At 36.5% G+C, this 21,851-nt stretch overlaps 1 long non-coding RNA gene across 1 annotated transcript; it reads right to left on the bottom strand.

Moving 5' to 3' along the window:
- Positions 1-4,011: 4,011 nt before the first annotated feature.
- On the bottom strand, positions 4,012-21,780 carry LOC136759957 (uncharacterized). The gene is made up of 3 exons (XR_010820131.1): positions 21,710-21,780; positions 14,856-14,966; positions 4,012-4,384 (listed from the first exon to the last, which is right to left on the bottom strand). It is a non-coding gene; the product is annotated as an uncharacterized LOC136759957 (long non-coding RNA).
- Between the last annotated feature and the right edge of the window lie 71 nt (positions 21,781-21,851).

The following is a 21,851-nucleotide window of genomic DNA, read 5'->3' as shown; positions in this document are numbered from 1 at the left end:
AAGTTGACTTTGGTGTGTTTTGTATACCTTTAATTCCCTTTTCCTTAATGGAAGATAACATAATTAATTGTCATAGGTTAGTGCACATGAACAGAACAAATTCAATAATGTGATAAAACTGGTGATATTCTAATTTTATAAAACCAGAATATTTGACATTGAATCTAAAACGTAAAAAATACTCTTATTCACAAAACCTTTCTTTCACAGTTTACTAACAATATATTTAGTGCTTCTTAATTTTAATTTTTCTGTTTAAACTAATTATTCATATTGTATACAGAATATATTTGATAGCTTTGCTCTAGCTAGTTCTATTTAGCCATTTAACATGGGTTAGAGAAAGTTCATGCATTTGAATTTAATTAATTTCTCCTTGACTATCTTGCTTTCAGTGTATTTAATATTAATTTATAGTCAAGTAATTATTCTCTTACTTTAAATGCACAATGTTAAGTTATCCATGGTCTTTTGTGTTTGCTGTGCAGTATTTAAAACAGCATTTTCTCCTCATACTACAATAACAGAACTCCCTCGAATAGGGGATCAGAACTTCTGGCTCCACTCCAAGGCGAGCAAATGTATAGCAATACTCTAAAATAGGGTTTTCCAGTTTTAGTCCTGCACGACTCTGTCTCTGGTTTGTTATTCCAACTGAGCTCTCACTTAATTGAACAAATAATCTGTGTAATTAGTTGGTGATTTCAAGTTACTTATTACAAGAACCTTGAAACCTCAAAGCATCTAAGAACTTAAAAACAAATATAAAGGTCTAATTAAGCAAATTATTAGTTCGATTAAGTAACTGGGAACGCAGGTGGAATGTAAACCAGCTGACACAGAAGTACTTCAGGAGCAGAATTGAGAAATAAAACATTTTCTATACAACAGCTCTAATCACCATGTTACAAGCCCTTGTTACAAATTATTTCATTGATTGATGACTAAATAATTAAGGCATTGATAAAGTCATACAATGGAGTGGAAGTGGATTAGAAGCTCTGCATACTGATCAGAGAGCTGTCTGATAGATAAGCTGAAAGCAGGAGGTCTGGAAACCATACACAGAATTGAGAGTTTATTTAGATCATGTAGGACATTTAGTAAGGTGCCTGTGGGGGAGTGACTACATGCATTGCACCTGCAGAGGGGACCAGTCTTCTGGCATTGAGCGTTTGTCACTCTGTTAGGGCAATGAAGACCAGGTGGTGCTCAGAGGTAAGCCCAAGATGGCAGTTTGAATCCAAGTAGGGATCTTACCACACACACTGCATAAGCAAGGTGGAATTGTAAAGAGGCCTTCAAAACTTGTAGGAGTGTGGTTCTCCGGGTCCTGGGTTGCCCACATCTTGTTGAGGGTATTATGCCAACTTTCAATATGACCACTTATGTATCACTGATTTTGGATTCTTTTTTGGAAGCACAATAATTCCACTTAGCTAGGAGTACAAATTGGATTACTTCACAATGTCACTGACCTCCAAATATCTGCCTTCCACATGCAATTGGTATTTCTAAAGTGAAACACTTTTCTCCATCACCAATAGTGTTTTGGATGAGCTCCGCACTTCTGTGTGATGCCTGTGTACTTATAATTATATTGTATGATTCCATTAAGTTGTGGATTGAAACTAGATCACTGATTTGATACATGTTCTTGCTGGCTTATAATAATAATAATAATAATAATAATAATAATAATAATAATAATAATAATAATAATAATAAATATTATTATTATTATAATTATTATTATTATTATTATTATTATTATTATTATTATTATTATTATTATTATTATTATTATTATTATTATTATAAGCCAGCAAGAACATGTATGGAAACACTGGGGCATTTTGTATGGCAAAATGGAAACACTGTGGTTCTGACCAGTATTTGATTGATGACTGATAGAACAGTGATTGTATTTAAAGTTGTTAAAAAAGTATGCTTTATTTTGTGCTAATGCATTTCAGCATAAAGTGATGTTTTGATGTTTGCACAGTCATGTTACAGTGCTTATACAAATATGCAGTTAATTTTTTCTTTTAAATTGCTGCATTTTCAGTAAGGCTACTAAGCTTTTTGAGTTGCTAAGCTTTTTCAATTAGACCTTTGCAATTATAACACTTTTTAAAAATTCTTTGCTAAGTTTATATATTATATATTACTTTCACAGCTTACCAAGGCTTGAAATCATTTGAATGTATTACATTTTTTCTTAATCCTTCAATTACTAAATGTCTTCTCAGATAGATGTATTGCACATAAAGAAGCCTGGATATTACACTTGGATGTCATCTTAAATAATTAGAAAGAGAGCTTAGTGACATTTCTAAAGCACAGTTATCAGGTGAGGTCTAATATAAAATAGTTGATTTGACACTGAACCTCCTAATTGAAGATTGCTGAGAAAACCCCACACAACATCAAAAGTTTCTTGAACTTGAGAGAAAATAAACTTTTTTTTTTGTTAATTGATTGGCCTGGATCTAGCCAATAGTGAGAGAAAAAAATATTTCAGTACAGATTTCTATACCGATGTATTCTTAAAGAGTAAAGGTTTTTGTTCAGATTGATTAATTGTGTATTAAGAAGTCAAGGGTATATACTGTAATCATGATTTTTTTCAGTGATCCTGACAGTATTTCATTATAAAATCCATATAAACAGCAATACAACTGGAGTTGCTGCAGGGAAAGTAATTAAGTTTTTTTTAATAGCCTAATTTTTTTAGCATTTAGTATGTTTCTGCCACCATAATAATTTCTTGGCATGTTAGGTTTTAAAGTTGTTTTACATCACTTGTAGCCCTGCACAACAAAAGTAGTTTATTGTATTCTTTATTTAAAAACAGATGCTGTACATAGTGGAAATAATTATTGTATCAGGGTGAAATTAAAATAATAATCAAAAGTATTTGAACTTTAACAGCAAACCACGCATGGCTTTCAGAAATTGAGAGTATGGTATATTTTCTTTAATTGGCTGTTTTCCCATTCAAAGTCTGCCTCCAAAATTCCTCCTCTTAGTTGCTCCCAAGTCACTTATTTAGCAGAAGCCATTAGACCTGTGCAGAATGAATCTTATAGCCTGGGTTGAGCTAGTCTTTAATTCTTGATAAAGTATTGTATGCTTTAAGGGACAGCATTCAATTGTTCAGAATACTAACGTTAGGTGTAGTCTGCATACACAACAACATCTGTGGCTCCATGGGCACTTGCAAGTTAAGATTGTTAGCATTTCTAGCTGTTTCAGATTCAGTTTCAGTGTAACAAGTGGACTTTAGGCATCCTGGGGTCATTTGTAAAATATACATTTGGATGATATTTCAATCAATCAATCCATCAATTTGTATTTAGTGTTTTGTGCCCTTTGCAGGGTAGCCACAGAGCACATTCTACACTGAATATAAACATAAATAAATCAAGAAAAAACAAATACAATAACCCATTAGTCTCAGAGGAGAGAGGAACAAAAACTACTATAGGATGCCAGATTGTTATAGGAGAAAATACATCTCTGAGGGTTCACGGCTTAGGCACTAGGCCTGTTAGACGCATGTACACTGCCATTACTGATCCAGACCAGGTGCCAGATTAAATGAAAACTTTGACCCACCCGCTAATAGCAAACTACAAACTTGTACATCATAGCGGTTATATTTCTGATTAGAAGAAAGTGGCATCTTACTAAAAATACAGCCGCAACTGAGTACAGTTCTGTAGTTTTCTATTAGCAGGTGGGTCAAAGTTTTCATTTAATCTGGCTCCAGATCAAATGCATTGGTACATTTGATCAGGATCAACTTCCAGCCACCACAGGGGTCTTAAGTCCAAACTTAATAATATGCATATATTACATTAGTTTTGTTATATCAAAAACTGTCATTGTACCTTGTTAAGAATTATTTTAACAAATAAAACCAATGCACTTTCACAACCAAAGCATTTCAAATAAATATACAAATATATATTTTTGCTAAAATAAAATGACAAGCCATTTAGTGTTAATTTTAACAATATTTTATTTGTAATATAGTAAGTAGGGAAGTGTTCTCTTATCTGCTGCACTTATGAGAAGGCTGTTTGTCGCTGCCTGCCTTTAAAACAAATGCTACCTTAGTGCATACTGGAACTTGAGCCAGCCAAGCTTTTACACTCCCAAGATCAAATGCTACCGATGCATTCGATCCAGGTCAGAAAGGGCAGTGTAAATGTACCTAATGGTTGCCTCCCCTCCAGGCAGTATAATTATATGATAGAGTAGAAAGTTTTAAGTGGTTCTTGAATGGGGGCCCCTCGATAGCCCTCGGGGGTAGGTGGAACACATCATCAGCCATTGGTTAGGGATGCATTGTCAACCCCTTGGAGTGGGGCTATTGCTGGAAGACAAAAAGCAAAAAGAGAGAAAATTATGCTCAGCTGCTGATAGTAAAATGCAAATGAGTTGGCTTAACTCCTTAGGGGTGAAATCAAAGTTGTCATTATTCAGTTCTGTCAGTGTATGATTTTTGTCAGATTGTTTTTTAAATTAAGACTTCTGTCTTATCAGAGTTGAGCATAAAGACAGACTCAGACAAACAGCAGAGTAGTGTTTGTTTGGCCAATGTTATTGTTTGGTTTACTGACAAATATAATTGTGTACCATTGGTGTAGCTGTGAAAATTAACATTATGTCGTTGAATACTATCACCTAAAGGGATCATGTAAAATGGAAAAAGTAGAGGGCCTAAAACTGATCCCTGTGGTACTCCATACGTAACTTCTATTGGAATCTGCTTGTTAAGTATGATTTCAACCAGGACAGAAGTCCAGGACAGTAGAGACAAGCCTATCAAGATTTGATGGTCAATTGTGTCAAAAGTTTAAGTCTAGTAAATAATAACAGTAATGTAGATCATAAGACTGAAACATGTTGTTTAATACTTTTCATAGGGCTGTTTCTGTGGCTGAAGTGGAAACATGATTTGCATTTTTCATAAACGTTATTAGTAGTAAGAAAAGTTTGCAATTGGTTAGCAGCTACTTTCTCTAAAACAGACAGGAAGGGAAGATTTGAAAGTTATAAAGGATTTAGTAACAGTGCCTGAGGATAGAGATGTATAGATAACATTGTGTATTTGATGGATAATTAATGGCAGAGAATGCTTTAGCAGTTTATTAGGTATAGGGTCTACAGGTAGTGGTTTTCATTTTAGTAATTAAGGATACTAATTCTTCGTGATTCACTAGTCCAAGGTAGGCAAGGACTGAGTAGGACTGAACGTGTCAGCTATAATATCTGGGTATGTTTCCAATTCTATCTGTTTTCTAATACCAGTAACTTTACTGTTGAAATAATCCATAAAGTAATCGAAGGTGATAGTGGGAGGGATGGCCTCTGAAGTGTCTGCCTGCTGATTGGTTAGTGTAGCTAGCTATTGTGTTAAAAAGAAAGCATGGGTTATTCTTATGCATCTCTGAGTAGAGTAGTGGGTAGACCTAGCAGAGGATGGGTGTAATTATAATGTCATTCCAGGCCATGTGGAAGAAATCTAACTTTGTAATTCTGCATTTACTTTCATATCTACGGCATTTTGTTTTAAGTGGGCAAGTTGGTCATTAAATCATGGTGAGCATTTATTTGTTTTAATTACTCAGCTTCTTAATGGGGCTACTGTGTATAGAGCAGTGCTTGAGCATATTGTTGAAGTTATTTAATAACTCATTTACAGATTTAAGTGACAAGATATTATGTTTTGCTCCTGCGTGTCTGTTGCTACACCCAGCAGCTCAAAGGTAATAAGGCAATGATCTGGTTTTGGAGTGATATTTTGTGATTTTAGGTAATGTGTGGTTCCTGACACATGTTGTGTAAAGCCAACAAACTTCAGTAGGGACAGGAAACTCACAGTAAGGGAGTCCTCTTTAATATGAACATGTATGTTAAAGTCCCCCAGTATTATTCATTTATCATAGTTTATGGCCAAATTAGGTAGGCGATTGCTAAATTCAGACATAAAAGTAGAACAGGGGCTTGGAGGCCTATTAAAAGCTGAAGCTGTAGAGGGTGGTGTTGTCTTGAGTTCTATTTGATGAATTTCAAAAGATGTGTAGATATCTATGGGTTTAGTGAACAGGCGTAGGTCTGTGTGGTAGATGGTGGCTAGGCCCCCAACATGGCCTGATTTATGGGTTTTCTGTCAGTAAGAGAACCCATCAGGGGAGGCTTCTTTGATGCACACCAGTTTGCAAACCAGCTGTTCAGAAAGGACAGCCTGCTAAATGCTTCATCCTCTTTCTGTAATGTTGGTAGAAGGCCAGAGATAATTAGATTCTGATATCGTTTTTTTCCTGCTTTTTTTAGCACAGCGATATAAAGTTTCTCTTTAAAATCTCTGATTATCTATATCTTATATCATTAGTGCCACCATTAAGTAGTAACTTTATTGCTGGACAGCTTGTCTAATTAAGCCTCAATGCCATGCGGCTGAGGAGTTCAAATCTGTTTGCGGTTCACATGGGAGACTGGTGCTCTGTAGCTCTAGCTTTGGATTTCATGCTTCTAGAGACCCATTTTACTGAGACCCAGTGATCATCCTGCTGTGATTGTGGAACATCCAGTGCAGGCCGCTGACTAGGTCAGGAAAATTTGAGGAGGAATGTATTACTTCCGAATCTGTGTGTCTTTCTAAGAATAAGTACAATACTGTGCAAAAGTTTTAGGCAGGTGTGAAAAAATGCTGTATAGTAAGAATGCTTTCAAAAATAGACGTTAATAGATTATATTTATCAATTAACTAAATGCAAAGTGAGTGAACAGAAGAAAAATCGACATCAAATCCATATTTGGTGTGACCACGTTGAGGACTGTAGACGCAGTGGTCGGCCAAGGAAACCTACTGCAGCAGATGAAAGACACATCACGCTTACTTCCCTTCACAATCGGAAGATGTCCAGCAGTGCCATCAGCTCAGAACTGACTGGAGCTGCATTTCTGCAAATGGAGTTGGATTCTGTCTGGGATTACATGGAGAGAGAAGCAACTGAGGCTGCCTAAATCCACAGAAGAACTGTGGTTAGTTCTCCAAGATGTTTGGGTCAACCTACCTGCCGAGTTCCTTCAAAAACTGTGTGCAAGTGTACCTAGAAGAATTTATGCTGTTTTGAAGGCAAAGGGTGGTCACACCAAATATGGATTTGATGTAGATTTTTCTTCTGTTCACTCACTTTGCATTTAGTTAATTGATAAATATAATCTATTAACATGTCTATTTTTGAAAGCATTCTTACTTTACAGCATTGTTTCAGACCTGCCTAAAACTTTTGCATTGTACTGTATGTGCTCCTCTAGTCTTGCAGGAGAAGGCATATTAGCAATACTTGCCCTTTGTGTGTCATTTATGATTCCCTTCTTGGTTGTAGGGCACCCCTGTACAGTCACCCCTGGTCATGTCTTGATCACTCTCGCTCTCTTTGGTCTATCTCATTCCTCATAAACAAACTTGAGCAGTAGCGATTGGTTAAGTTCACTATTTGGCAATTTCAAAATGGGTCAAAAAGGGGAAATATTAATATTATACATAAAAATTGTCTAAAAATCCTGCCTGTCTTTTCCACTCCAACATTCATCAAGGAATGACTGCAGTATATATATTTTTAAGGGAAATGGAAGTACTTTGGAGTACAATAATGCAAAAGTAAACAAGCTACCTGGATATAACTCAGAAGGGTTGATTCCATTAGAGCATAATAGAATTAAGAATATTACAATAAATATTATTTCTCAGATTGTAAATTAATCCACACAAATACTTCATAAAATATATATTTTTTAAATTATGCATGTATGCGGAAGGTTCCTGAGATAAAATGTTTATAATACTATGAAAGGACCCTGCAAGTACTTGCTTGCTTGGTGTTATATCACCACTGTGGTTGATGGACAAGGAATTACAATTCAGTGAATAATGTGCAATTTGAGACAAGGCTGTTTCTTGCTGCCAGGGTTCTTCTATACACAGACATTGGGTGATACACAAAACCCACTCCAGTTTGCTTTCAGATGCTATTGTGTGTTCTTCTTCAGTACTTTTCCTTGGTGAGTAGGACCTTAAAAATGCCTATTGCTCAACACAAAGCCAACATAACAGATCTCAGGAGTTTTGTAAAATATTAAAATCTACATGTCATATGAATGCTGTGAATTTCCCCATCATCTCCATTCCTGGCAGGGCTGCCAATATTCAGGTTTTAGAAAGACTACTGATTTTAGTCTGGCGGTGGTTGTTTACTTCAGTGTTAGATATCTAGTGTTTTAAACTGAAAGATCATAAACTATGGTTTGAGGATTGAGAGCTGCAGTGTTGTGATAATCACAAGTAAAAAACTTATTAGAAGATGAAATACTTTCAAATTTAATAACCTTTAAAACTTACAAATATGTTTACATATTCTAACTACCTACAGGGATTTAAAATTAACAATCTGATAACATGTTTAACTGCTGTGTTCAGATAAAATATGAAAACATATTTTCTGAGTATACTATAAGTTCTAAGAAATAAATCACAACCAGTTTGTATCGGCACTCAAAACATAACTTGATATGTCACTCCATATGTTCTGTGCCAGCCCATTAGAAATAGTCTTCTGAGGTAGATGCAACAGCCTTTTATCTATTTCCGTTCTATTTTTCAAACACATTTTAAGCACTTTTCATTTTGAACTAGAAATCTCTTTGTGCTACTTGTTTAGTAGTAATTGTTAGAGCTTTGCCCAGAATTAAGATCCCCTTCACTACCGTGGTGTTTGATTGTCTGTTATGTATTCTAACATATTCTGCAATTGAAAATTGAGATGCATTACATGAGACCCATGACATTATCATTGTAGAATGTTATATTATTCGATACAGCAACACATGCTGACAATGCATTACATGTTTTGTTTTATTACTGGTACCAAGAAATTCAAAATACTTAATTTGCAATAAATAACCTTTATGTATGATGAACAGCTGTATATTTTAGCATGATTGTTTATGATCTACTTTAGCTATCAGAACAATATTGAAGAAACAGTCCCTTAAACAACTTAATCTTGCTGCTGATTATCCCCACAGGGGAGTGTATTGTGCTCAGTACAATAAAACATTTATGGAATTCTGGATTTGTAACAGTTGCTGTATGAGTTCCACAAGATTTGTGCAGTATATACATATCCTCATCGTTATAATAGAAAATAGTTTCTTTTGTGTTAAATATGAATGGACCCTGAGTCAAAGCAAGAAACATATGGCAAAAACATCTTGCTTGAATTACATTAAAACAGTTCGTCATATCTCTCTAATCTGCAGTGTGTGTATACAATCCTGAGATCATCCAAAAAAGTAAGACAATCAAAGACAAAAAGAGTCAGGAGCTCAACAAAGTAACACATGTCAAGTAGACCCTGGGAACATCCATTGTAATGTATTTTATACTGTAAATAAACAATTCATGTATATCATGCACCGGATAAAGCATATTACAAAAATAATGTATATACAGTTTTGTGCAGAAGATTAAGGCAGGTGTGAAAAAATGCTGTAAAGTAAGAATGCTTTCCAAAATAGACATGTTAATAAATTATATTTATCAATTAACTAAATGCAAAGTGAGTGAACAGAAGAAAAATCTACATCAAATCCATATTTGGTGTGACCACCCTTTGCCTTCAAAACAGCATCAGTTCTTCTAGGTACACTTGCACACAGTTTTTGAAGGAACTCGGCAGGTAGGTTGGCCCAAACATCTTGGAGAACTAACCACAGTTCTTGTGTGGATTTAGGCAGCCTCAGTTGCTTCTCTCTCTTCATGTAATCTCAGACAGACTCGATGTGGGGGCCATACCATCACTTCCAGGACACCTTGTTCTTCTTTATGCTGAAGATAGGTCTTAATGACTGTTGCTGTATGTTTGGGGTCATTGTCATTCTGCAGAATAAATTTGGGGCCAATCAGATGCCTCCCTGATGGTTCTGCATGATGGATAAGTATCTGCCTGCACTTCTCAGCATTGAGGAGACCATTAATTCTGACCAAATCCCCAACTCTGTTTACAGAAATGCAGCCCCAAACTTGCAAGGAACCTCCACCATGCTTCACTGTTGCCTGCAGACACTTATTTGTGTACCGCTCTCCAGCCCTTCAGAGAACAAACTGCCTTTTGCTACAGCCAGATACTCATCAGTCCAGAGCACCTCCTGCCATTTTTATGCACCCCAGTTCCTGTGTTTTCATGCATAGTTGAGTCACTTGCCCTTGTTGCCACATTGGAGGTATGGCTTTTTGTCTGCAAGTCTTCCGTGAAGGCCACTTCTGACCAGACATCTCCAGACAGTAGATGGGTGTACCAGGGTCCCACTGTTTTCTGCCAATTCTGAGCTGATGGCACTGCTGGACATCTTCCGATTGTGAAGGGAAGTAAGCATGATGTGTTTTTCATCTGCTGCAGTAAGTTTCCAACCACTGCGTCTACGGTCATCAACGTTGCCCGTTTCTTTGAGCTTCTTCAAAAGAGCTTGGACAGCACATCTGGAAACCCCTGTGTGCCTTGAAATGTCTGCCTGGGAGAGACCTTGCTGATGCAGTAGAACTACCTTGTGTCTTGTTGCTGTGCTCAGTCTTGCCATGGTGTCTGACTTTTGACAGTAAACTGTCTTCAGCAGCCTCACCTTATTAGCTGAGTTTGGCTGTTCCTCACCCAGTTTTATTCCTCCTACACAGCTGTTTCTGTTTCAGTTAATGATTGTGTTTCAACCTACATATTGAATTGATGATCATTAATAATTATTTAATCATACACCTGACTATATGCCTACAAAATCCCTGACTTTGTGCAAGTGAACCTAGAGGAATTGATGCTGTTTTGAAGGCAAAGGGTGGTCACACCAAATATGGATTTTATGTAGATTTTTCTTCTGTTCACTCACTTTGCATTTAGTTAACTGATAAATATAATCTATTAACATGTCTATTTTTGAAAGCATTCTTACTTAGCATTTTTTCACACCTGCCTAAAACTTGTGTGTGTGTGTGTGTGTGTGTGTATATATATATATATATATATATATATATACACTCACCTAAAGGATACAGGTGTATAAATATAAATATAAATATATATATATATATATATATATATATATATATATATATATATATATATATATATATATATATATATATATATATACACCTGTATAGCTTTTCATGATAATAGGAATCTCATAAGCTAAAGTATTAGAAACATAAGCAGCTGTACCTACTACAATGATATCCCACAGTATTTGGAAAATCAATTAGGTTAAATTTGCTTTGGTTTATACACCTGGGGTGTGGAAGTCCAGTATCTCAGGAAAGCCATATGTTCCACTTTTGTTTCTTTTTATAAGAGACAAGCAAGTGTTTTCTTAGCTGTGTGCCATGGAAGTTGGATTTGTAAAGATTTTCTAAAAACACAATCCACATGAGGTGCCAGGTTTTAAAGTCCACAGATCTACGCAATAATAAAATTGGATAACAAAATGAACTTTTCTGTTAAAACAGATGGCTGCTTTCATACATCTCAAAGCCTATAGAGTAGCTTCATGAATATGAGCAATTAATGCAACTTTTTAAGAAAATGTAATTTTAGTGGAACAACTGTGCTTGACAACATTGAATATAGTTAAGACGTAAGACAAGACTAAACCATATTCAGACCCCCTCTTCCCTTATTTTAGGACTAACTTTAAATTTATCACATACAAGTAAAAATCTATTTTATTTATTTTTCACAGGTTTGTTTTTAAGGTACTTTCTTTCTCTTGGTTTGTGGAACTGATGCATTTCATGAATTACAGAGATTTATCTTGGGAAGGTCTAATGATGTAATCCTGGAGATCAATTGATGCTACACTTTCATTTTTTCTTTTGAAAGAGCACTACATGTTAAGAGTAAATCAAGTGCTGTTACATAGTAATTATTTCTCTTGATGGAACACTACATGTTGGGAGCAGATCAATCCATTTTCTATGCCTGAACTGGAGTAAATGAGCAGGTAATCACATGCTTATTTTCACTCATGTATTACAAAGCATGCTTTTACTTAATCTGCATTGTAGTTAAGTGTGTCTCTCTGACCACATGACCCCTTCTGATGTCTGTATTTCATGGACATAAAAACCATGGCCAATACATGACCTTGCAATTCATCTATGTGGCCGGGTCTGAACTGCAATCTGTCCACAATGATTCTTGATTCAGGTGTAGAAATGGTCTGTGTTCCCGTGGCCAGGCAACATTCCCACCACTGTGGGTGTGTCAATACTGGGGCTAGAACTCATTAACAAAAAAGTGCAGATAATTAAATCAGGAAACAAATAAACTGCAGGGTTTAAAAATGTAGTGCATCTAAATAGTGAAAGAAAAGGCAGTTACAAAGAAACAGCTACATTAGTACCCAGTTTAGTCTTTAGGTATATGTCCTTGTTGTCAGCATAGGAATAAGAAGTAATGCTATGACAATGCATTGCAGTTGGCTAAGATATGTAATTTTTCATCAACCAAATTTCAGTGTCAGTGATCTAATAGACTTCTTTGTGACTGATAATGATTTATTAATGATTTATGATTAATGCTTGATAAGTCAAGCCAAGTTTTGCCTGCGACACTTCTCTTCATGTAACCTCCAGACAGTTTTCTAAAAGTGTGAAACCTTTTTTTTTCCTGTATGTCCGTAAATTTGCACCTTTAAATGTTAATCTATATACTGTATTATTAGTTTGAGCTTTAGGCTTTGAAATCAACCTAAACATAATAAGTAGCTTTCAAATATTACAAGATAGTAAAAAATGTATGTTGCCAGTGTGCATCTCACTTCCTTCGTATAAAAATACATTATTGGGGTCCAAATCAATATTTGATCAATTTCACACAAGCATGATATATAAGGATTTAGTATAACTGGGCCAATCAAACTATGTCATTAGGCCAAGTGTTATTTGAATATTACTTAAATCAATCTCCACTGCTCCCCTATTTGTGATCACTACAAAAGTAATATTCTAATCAGCATCAATAAGAAGATGGGATTTCATAATTAGACAAGTTTCTTATTTAAGGTAATCTAAAATCAACATTCATTATTCAAATGGCATTTGAAAAGAACTCTAGTCAGTTTTATGTCGTTTTTTGTTTATTTTTTTTCTTAAAAATCAACCATGCAAACAAGCAAAAAATGTGGATTAATGTTCATGATTGCCTTCAAGTATGATTACAAAGCCTGGAGGGGAAAAGACAACTTCATTTACATTGTAGAATAAGTTGAAGAATCTTTGACATAAATGTGATTTCTGTGTTGTTGTTCTGCAACACTATAACACTTTTACATTATTTATTAACTCAAATTCATTTCCAAAAGGAATCCTGTAACACCGTGTAGAATGTTTTCAAAACAACAATAACAACAAAACTTTATTGTCCTGTGAAGATGGACTGTTGTTGTAGTTACATCAAAAGTGTAGTTTTAATTTCATGCTCAGAATATGCTTTAAAATGAATATTATGATTAATTAAACAATCTTTATGTTTTAATAATACCTTGGAGATTTTTTCACAGTCTTTAAAAAAAACACTTGAAAGAATGGCAATAGTATTATAAGAAAACTGGACAAATGTGGCAAAGGACTATGGTAAACGTTTAAGGAGATTTTAAAAGTTAGTGCTAGTGCTAATACAGCACCACCAAAGGGGTGGAAATAAATATTTTATATTGATTTTACTTTCACTAACACATAACAGGTAAATAAAAGTCAAGGACAAACTATTGTGATACAAAACTAACAAAACTGGCTTGGAATTTTCAAAGAATACAAATAATAACCCTGGATAGACCTCTCTATATGTGTAACCATATTAAACACATTTTTGCTAACTTTACTTGAGCTGCACATACTTCTGCACTTCTGCACATACATACAAAATAAGATTGTATAATGGGAATGCTGAATGCTGTGCTAAACACATATAAAAATATAAAAAACATATATATTTAGATTATACCTACATAGTTCTTCTCTATAAACAGAACAACTCTGCCTACTCTATTTACTGTTTACACAAAGAATATGAACAATTATTAATCTGCTAGATATAATAGCAGTGAAGAAAACTGAAGAATAGTAGAATAAAAGTGAAAAAGAAGAGGGTAGGAAGTGTAAGAAAAAGTGTGTTGAGAGACTTTTGCCAGGGCATTTAAATCCTGCTCCCAAACAACTACAATCAGTTTCAATTTGCCTGTCTAAGGTAATTTAAATGTTTTATTACCATTTTACTGTGACCTGTAAATATTACATGGGTATTTGTTCAATTTAACCTCAAATGGATATTTAGATCCGTTATTCTAAATATTTCAAGGTTGAGAGGAGACTAAAGCAAACTGTAGAATATGCAGGCAGTTTGCAAACATTTTTTAAAAGATTGTATAACTCATTATTTTCCTGATTTGCATGTGCATCTATTTCTCAATGCAGCAGCACTGCAGGTAGGTGTTTTTGCAATAAACAACATTATTCAGTTCAAATAATATGATGATTTTTAAATAGTAAATCCTAAATTATGTTGAAAAATAGATAAAAGATTACCTTTTCCAATAACTATTTCGTAAATCCTGCTTACAGTTATGCCTCTCTCCCTTCCTCCTTATGATGTTTTGTAACAGGCCTTTTAAAAATCTTGCAACCCTCAACCTTCAACCCTCAGGGAATGTATACACTTAGGCCTTGTTATAAAAGAAGATGTTTGTGTTAGTTGTTTATGTTTCTTTTTTTTTCAATACCAAGGACCTACCTACAGCCTTGAGCTCTGCTAACACATTCACTTTGTTGTCTTTGCTTGGTTTTTCAATTTCAAGCCATCCTGTTCTGTCAATATTGCCTTTGCCTGTCATTGATGCTTCCTCTGTGAATTCAAGTAAGAAAGCATTAGGGTTATTTGCTTGGTGCTGCAAGGGAAGATCTGACTCTGTATTGTCCACATTTTTGACTTTTTAAATTAATACCTTCAAGGTCTCCCACATGACTTTTCCTTTATATGAAGGTTTGACAGGTCCTTTGATTTAAAATGTTTACAGTGCTTCCCACAACTTCAACACTGATTCAACCCTACACCCTGCTTGTCTGCTGTTCTGTAATTTTTGATAACTTACAGACAGGTTTACCACCATGGTGTATAATTACAGCCCCACATCATGTGGAATCATGTTATCTAGAGTCATGGTAGCAACTGACTAAGGTAAGGTTGAATGAACATCCTTGTGACCAGATATTCAGCACTGAAACTTTCACCAAATCAAAGATAGCTAATGTTCCAAATGTTAAAATTACATTTTTTTCTGTTTCTGAACAGTTTTGGGTAACAATGTTACATGCAAAATAGTACCATCGATCCTATGGATTAAATTAAATAATGACTCAAAATGTGTTAAAATAATAGTTCTCGTTTACCTTGTGGAATATAGTAAGCTAAATATTAATCTATCTGTGAGTACATCAATATGAATAAATAATTGAACTAATTGTCACTAGGGTGACTATCTTAAAATTAATATGCTTGTTTTTAACTATTGATGTGGGACACTGCCTTGACTGGATGTAATTTTTTTCTTTGTATTACTGTTGCAGCACGATTGTGTAACCCATGTGTGAATTTCAGTTTTGTTAATTGCTCCAGGTAGGCCAGGTTTAGTTCAGTGTCTGTGTAGCTGGTTTTAGAATAAACACCACTTTCTTTAAGGTCATAGAGGTCAAATAACCAAGAAGAGTGTGATAAGGTTTGGGGCATCTCACTGACATCATTGGGTTTCCTAGTAACCTAAGGAGAAATGTCCTGTATGATAGTATTTTGTTGAGAAAAACTTTAGATGAGCCTTCCTGACTGTCTGTCTCCAGATCAGCATTTGTCTTCCACATAACTATAAAAAGGGGCATTGACTAAAAAATGTTACAACTCCAACTCCCTTCTTACACCTTACCTTTAGAAGTCATATTAGGTAGTGGGCCGGATTTGTTCAAATGAGACCTCATGGGGGCCGGATCATTTTTCGCTAATATCAGTTTGACTCTACACATGGATATTTAGGCTGCTTGCGGATTTATTATTTGAAATCATTCAAGAAGGCCTACAGATACCAATCAATGCATTTTTGGCACATGAAAATTACAAAAAGCAAAAGAGAGAACTGCAACAAATACATGTTGAACAGAAAGCATTTTCCTATGCAACATTGACAAGAATACATTTCAAGTAGAAGAGAGAAGTGCAACAAATAGCAGAGTGCCATAGAAAGCATGTTTTCTATTAATGTTAACTATTAATAATTACATGCTGTGTTTGAATATCTGTGTTATTCATTAATTATACATTTGAAAGAATAAAGGTTATAGTTATAAAATGCCAAATGTCTGTCCAGAATAGCTGTACCAATCAATCAGAAATTGCATGTTGGCACATGAAAACACCAAAATGTAAAATTACAAAAAGTAGAAGAGAGAAGTGTAACAAAATTGCCTATTATAAGTGCCACAGAAAGCATTTCATACAACTATTAACAACAATAATTACATATTGTGTTTGAATATCTGAATAATTCATTAACTATAGATTTGTCCAGAATAGCTGCTTCAGATACTGTGGTTAATGCAGCTGCCCTGTGATCAGTAGATATAGAATCCAGTGCGCTATAGGGAGGCTATGACATTTTCACTTGCTAGATTGAGCTCAGATTGGATACAGTGATTAACCGCAAACAAACATGGATTCGAAACGGAGACTGAAGAGAGCTCGTTTTGGAAATGCCGTGTATATGAACTTTAGTGTACAATTATGTTTTGATAAATGCAATAGTTATTTTTGAACTATAAAATATTGCTTTTGAGCATTATTCCAATATTTACATTTGCATTTTTTCATTGCCTTATTGTATGCCATTTTTGAGCTTTTTGCTTATTGTAGGCTATATCGTTATTCATGTTTTGCAGTGTGCGCGTTTAGAAAAAAAAGTGTACAGATGTTATTTATAGCAATAATATTAATGTTTTATGGTCATATTTCAATTTAAATACTCTATTTGTGCTATGTAAATGTAATTGTTGGATTTCATATTCATGAATAAAACGTCTGAGTTTTTTATACGATAGTTTCCCCGTTAACGAGCTATAGGTTACCAAGACCGGCTTTGGAGCTTGTAGGTAGGTCGAGATGTCGGCGCTTCTAGTGTTAATTAATGCATCATATCATAGAAACCTCTTACTTTGCTTATTACACATAGTTGATACTGTATGCAAACGTTTTTCACCCTAAACATCTCAGGCCTGATGAAACCTACTGGTGGGCCATATCTTTGACTTCCCTGACCTATAATTTAATTCAGATAAGAGATGGGGATGAGTGGAAGACTGCATTCATTACAAATAATGGACATTATGAGTATCTTATCATGCCCTTCGGTATGGTCAATGCACCCTCAGTCTTCCAGGCTTTTGTCAATTAAGTACTGCGACCATTTCTTCACTGTTTTGTCATTGCTTACATAGATGACATTTTGGTCTATTCCTCTTCTCTCTCTGAACATATTTCTCAGGTGCAACAGGTCCTTCAGTGTCTGCTATGGAATGGGCTCTCCATCAAAGCTGAAAAATGCGAGTTTCACCGGCAATGCGTGGGTTTCCTGGTATACATCATTGATGCCAGTGGAGTTCATATGGATCCAGAGAAGGTGAGACCAGTCTCAGACTAGCCTCAGCCTTGCACTGTCAAAGAACTACAGTGCATCTTGGGTTTTGCAAATTTTTATCAACAATTCATCTGCAATTTTAGTTTGGTTGCCTCCCCATTAACTTCTCTATTAAAGGGATCCGTTCGCAGTCTACCCTGGACGGAAGCTGCTGATGCTGCATTCTCACAGCTCAATGTGCTGTTTACCATTGCCCTGATCCTGAAACATCCAGATCCCAATCTCTCTTTCATTGTGGAAGTGGATGCCTTGGAAACCGGAGGGGGGGCAGTGCTTTCACAGTGACAGGGGCAACCATCGAAGCTCCATCCCTGTGCCTTCTTTTCCCAAAAGCGATCATCGGTGGAGAGGAATTAGGACAATGGAAACCGTGAACTCCTGGCAGTCCAACTGGCCTTCGAAGAATGGAGACATTGGTTGGAGGGTTCCAAACATCCCTTCTGTTGCTGACAGATCACCGGAATATAGAATCTATTCAAGCAGCCAAAGGTCTCAACACCCGTCACGCACGCCGGGCTCTGTTCTTTACCCGCTTCCAATTCATTTTAACAAAAACATAAAGGCAGATTTCCTCTCTTGCCAATTTGACTCTTCTCATGAACCATTATTTGTGGATCCCATACTGCCACCCACCTGCATCATAGCTCCTATTCGATGGAACATCTGGGACCAGCTTCGGAGAGGACTCGCTTCGGATCCTGCCCCTTCCACACGCCCCATTAATAGGACATATGTGCCTTCTTCTATGTGCTCTCCACTTACTACGATGGTTCCACTTTACTCCTGCCTCTGTACATCCAGGGATTCACCGCATTATTTCCTTGGTTCGAAAAAAGTTCTGGTGGCCCACCCTGGTGCAAGACGTTACCCAGTTTGTCAAGGCCTGCTCCACCTGCACCCAATCCAAGTCCTCCTGACACTGCCAGCAAGGCTCCTGGAACCTCTTCTGATTCCTGGTCCCATATTTCCATTTGATTTTGTTACCGATCTCCCCAGTTCTTGGGGTTACACTACCATCCTGGTGGGCATAGATCGGTTCTCCAAGGCGTGCAAGGTCGTACCTCTGAAGGGACTCCCCACTGCTCTTGAGAAGGTTGAGGTCCTGAAATTGGATGCTTCCTACGTTCCTACTGTAGCACTTCACAGACCGATTGGAGCCAATTCCTGCCATGGGCAGAGTACGCCAAAAACTCCTTGACCAGGTCTTCCTCGGGCATCACTCCCTTCCAGTGTGTCCTGGGATACCAACCACCCCTGTTTCCTTGGGACGAGGAACCCACTAACATCCTGGCAGTAGATGACTGGTTCCACCGTAGTATGGCCATGTGCAATGCAGCTCATGTCCATCTCCACCAAGCCATCCACTGTCAAAAGGTCATGGCAGAGACTGCCACCGACAACCAGCCACACAATATCACCGGACAGATGGTCTGGTTATCCACCTGGGACATTAAGCTGAAACTCCCATCAAGAAAACTGAGCCTTTTCCCATTCTCCGCCACATCAATCCTGTTACGTACTGTCTGCAGTTACCCCCTCATTACAGAATCTCACCTTCATTCCATGTCTTCCTGCTGAAACCAGTGAGCTCAGATCCCTCAGATTCCTCTGCTCAGTCTGTGGCTGCTTCGTCTCCTCCTCCTCCTCTGGATTTCGACGATGGTCCTGCGTATGCAGTTCGGTCACTGCTACGCTCCCGTCACCACAAGGGGCGCCTGCAGTACTTGATTTATTGGGAGGGTTACGGTCCAGAGGAACACTCCTGGGTGCCTGCTTCTGATGTCTTGGATCCGTCCCTGATAGAGGAGTTTCACCGGACTCATCCTGCTGCTCCAGCCCCTCGGCCTTGTGGCCGTCATCCTTGCCGCCACAACTGCCGCTCTGGTCCGGCTGGGGTCAATTGTGGGGTGGGGGGCACTCTCACAGCTTCACAGCTTCACTTCACCCTACATCAGCTCACCACCAGAGGTCATCCTCACCTGAATACTTAACCCTGTCTCTCACATTCCCTAGCACCACAATCAATCATCCAATTAACATTCCTCACAACCCATGTTCCATCCTCCTCTTCTTCCCATTGGTTCAGCACTCACAATCCCTGTTACCTGCCTCCCTCTATACAGTATATATTCCCCTCTGGTCCTCAGACACTTTGCAAAGTCTTGCATTCTCTTAAAAGTAATTTCTGAGCATTATTCCTATATTTGTAGCTGCCTGTGTTTTGGCCTTTGCCTTCTCATTCCCGACTACCTCTCTTGCATCTCCCTGTCTAGCCTGTTTGCCCAATCAACTGATCCCTGGACTGTTCTTGTTTTTGCCGTTCAGATTCCCCCTAGTTGGATTGTTTGCCTTTCTCCCATTTAAATAGTGAGCCCGCAATTGGATCCACCAGCCTTGTCCCTGAGGTCATTACAGGATGATTACTTATTGAATGTTAAGGCATGTGGTCTGCAGCTTCACTACTTTAATGTTACAAGTGAAGGGACCATCATACATATATTTATTAACTTCATGGTGTTTCTATGCTCATCTGTTTTGATTATTTCTTCTTTAAAATTAAGACTTTTATCATGTTTCATTTATATATTAGTCTACAGAGCTTTTAAACCCTATCAAATATTAAATACAGTTTGATTCCAGTTGTATGAAACAAGTAATCCCCAAAAGGACACAGAGAAAATGTATTTTCAATTAAGATGAAACATCAACAATTGTATTAGGTGATTTATATTTACTATTTAACAATATCCTGTTTTTGAACCTGTTAATGATGTTAAGATACATAATCTAGAAGAGCGTTCTGTTTTCCTCTTAAATGAGCAGGATGGGTAATGCTGCTTACGATTTTCATCATGCTTCAAGTGTGCATTATTTATGCATAGAATCAACATAGGAAAACATGGAGCTTATGGAGGAAAAAAACAAGCTTGTCTTCATGACAACAGATAACAACACACACCTCTGAAGTTTGCAGTACTTGCAAATTCTGTCAAGACAAAGCAAAATCATTTCAGTACTGGTTTATCAATGCTATATATATATATATATATATATATATATATATATATATATATATATATAATTTACAGATATATAAGATTTCCCAGATATTAGGTTTAAGACTATGCATACAAATTATTTTGAATCATTGCATCAAATTTCTTCAAACAAAGAGCAATTACATTAGTAGGTGTTCCCCTGTTTGTGTGCAGTTAACTACAATCAAGGTAGACCAACACAAGCTTTTCCCAGTTGGATTTTGTTGCAAGCAATGGAATTTTTTTTAACCATTCAAACACAGTTGTTGTAGTAAGAAGGACATGATCAAAATGAATGTTAAGCAACTGCATTACATTAATCTTAGCAAATAATTCCTCTTTTATATATTTTTTAATTTCTGTTTTACAGGATTCGTTGCCTGAGAGAAAATCCTGTCTAGCTACCTGCATGGATAATATAGAACTGAAGCAAATATTATTTTCAACAGCAGACATAATGCATGTATAATATAGCCTGTACATTTAATTAATTAGATCAGTGAAGGGGTTTTCTGTTGCTGGGGAGTGGCTTGCCTCCACACCATCAGAGACAAGTAGATAATGTTGTCAGAAATATGAATCTTGTTACAAAAACATGTAAAGTTAGGGTCACCAACAAAATACAAAACAAAAATGTATTATAAATCATGTGCCTTAAATGTATCAAGATGTTTATTAAGTAAGATTTAAAAAAAATCTTATTTCGCCTAGCATTTACTAACACACGCATACCTAAACCTTCGGTATGAACACGATATTTCAAAATAAAAGCGGCTAGACTATGATGCATTCACTGCATGCAGATTGGTATATGCGTGGATTCCTGGGAAACTGAAAAAATGCGTAATTAAGTAAGTCATGCGGATGATTACCAAAAAGGTGGTTAAAGTTGAAGAGATCGCACAGTCTGTGTTCAAAAACTTAAAACACATATGATTCCCTACTTCCTTTGTCCAGGCTCTTCGGTTAACTCTACCTATAAACCCTGTTTTGGAGGCTACCTTTCTGGGAAGT

Source organism: Amia ocellicauda, chromosome 1 (assembly GCF_036373705.1).
Source record: "Amia ocellicauda isolate fAmiCal2 chromosome 1, fAmiCal2.hap1, whole genome shotgun sequence".
Taxonomy (NCBI): domain Eukaryota; kingdom Metazoa; phylum Chordata; class Actinopteri; order Amiiformes; family Amiidae; genus Amia; species Amia ocellicauda.
The sequence above is the reverse complement of the archived record's forward strand: the minus strand, read 5'-3'. Positions and strand labels throughout refer to the sequence as shown.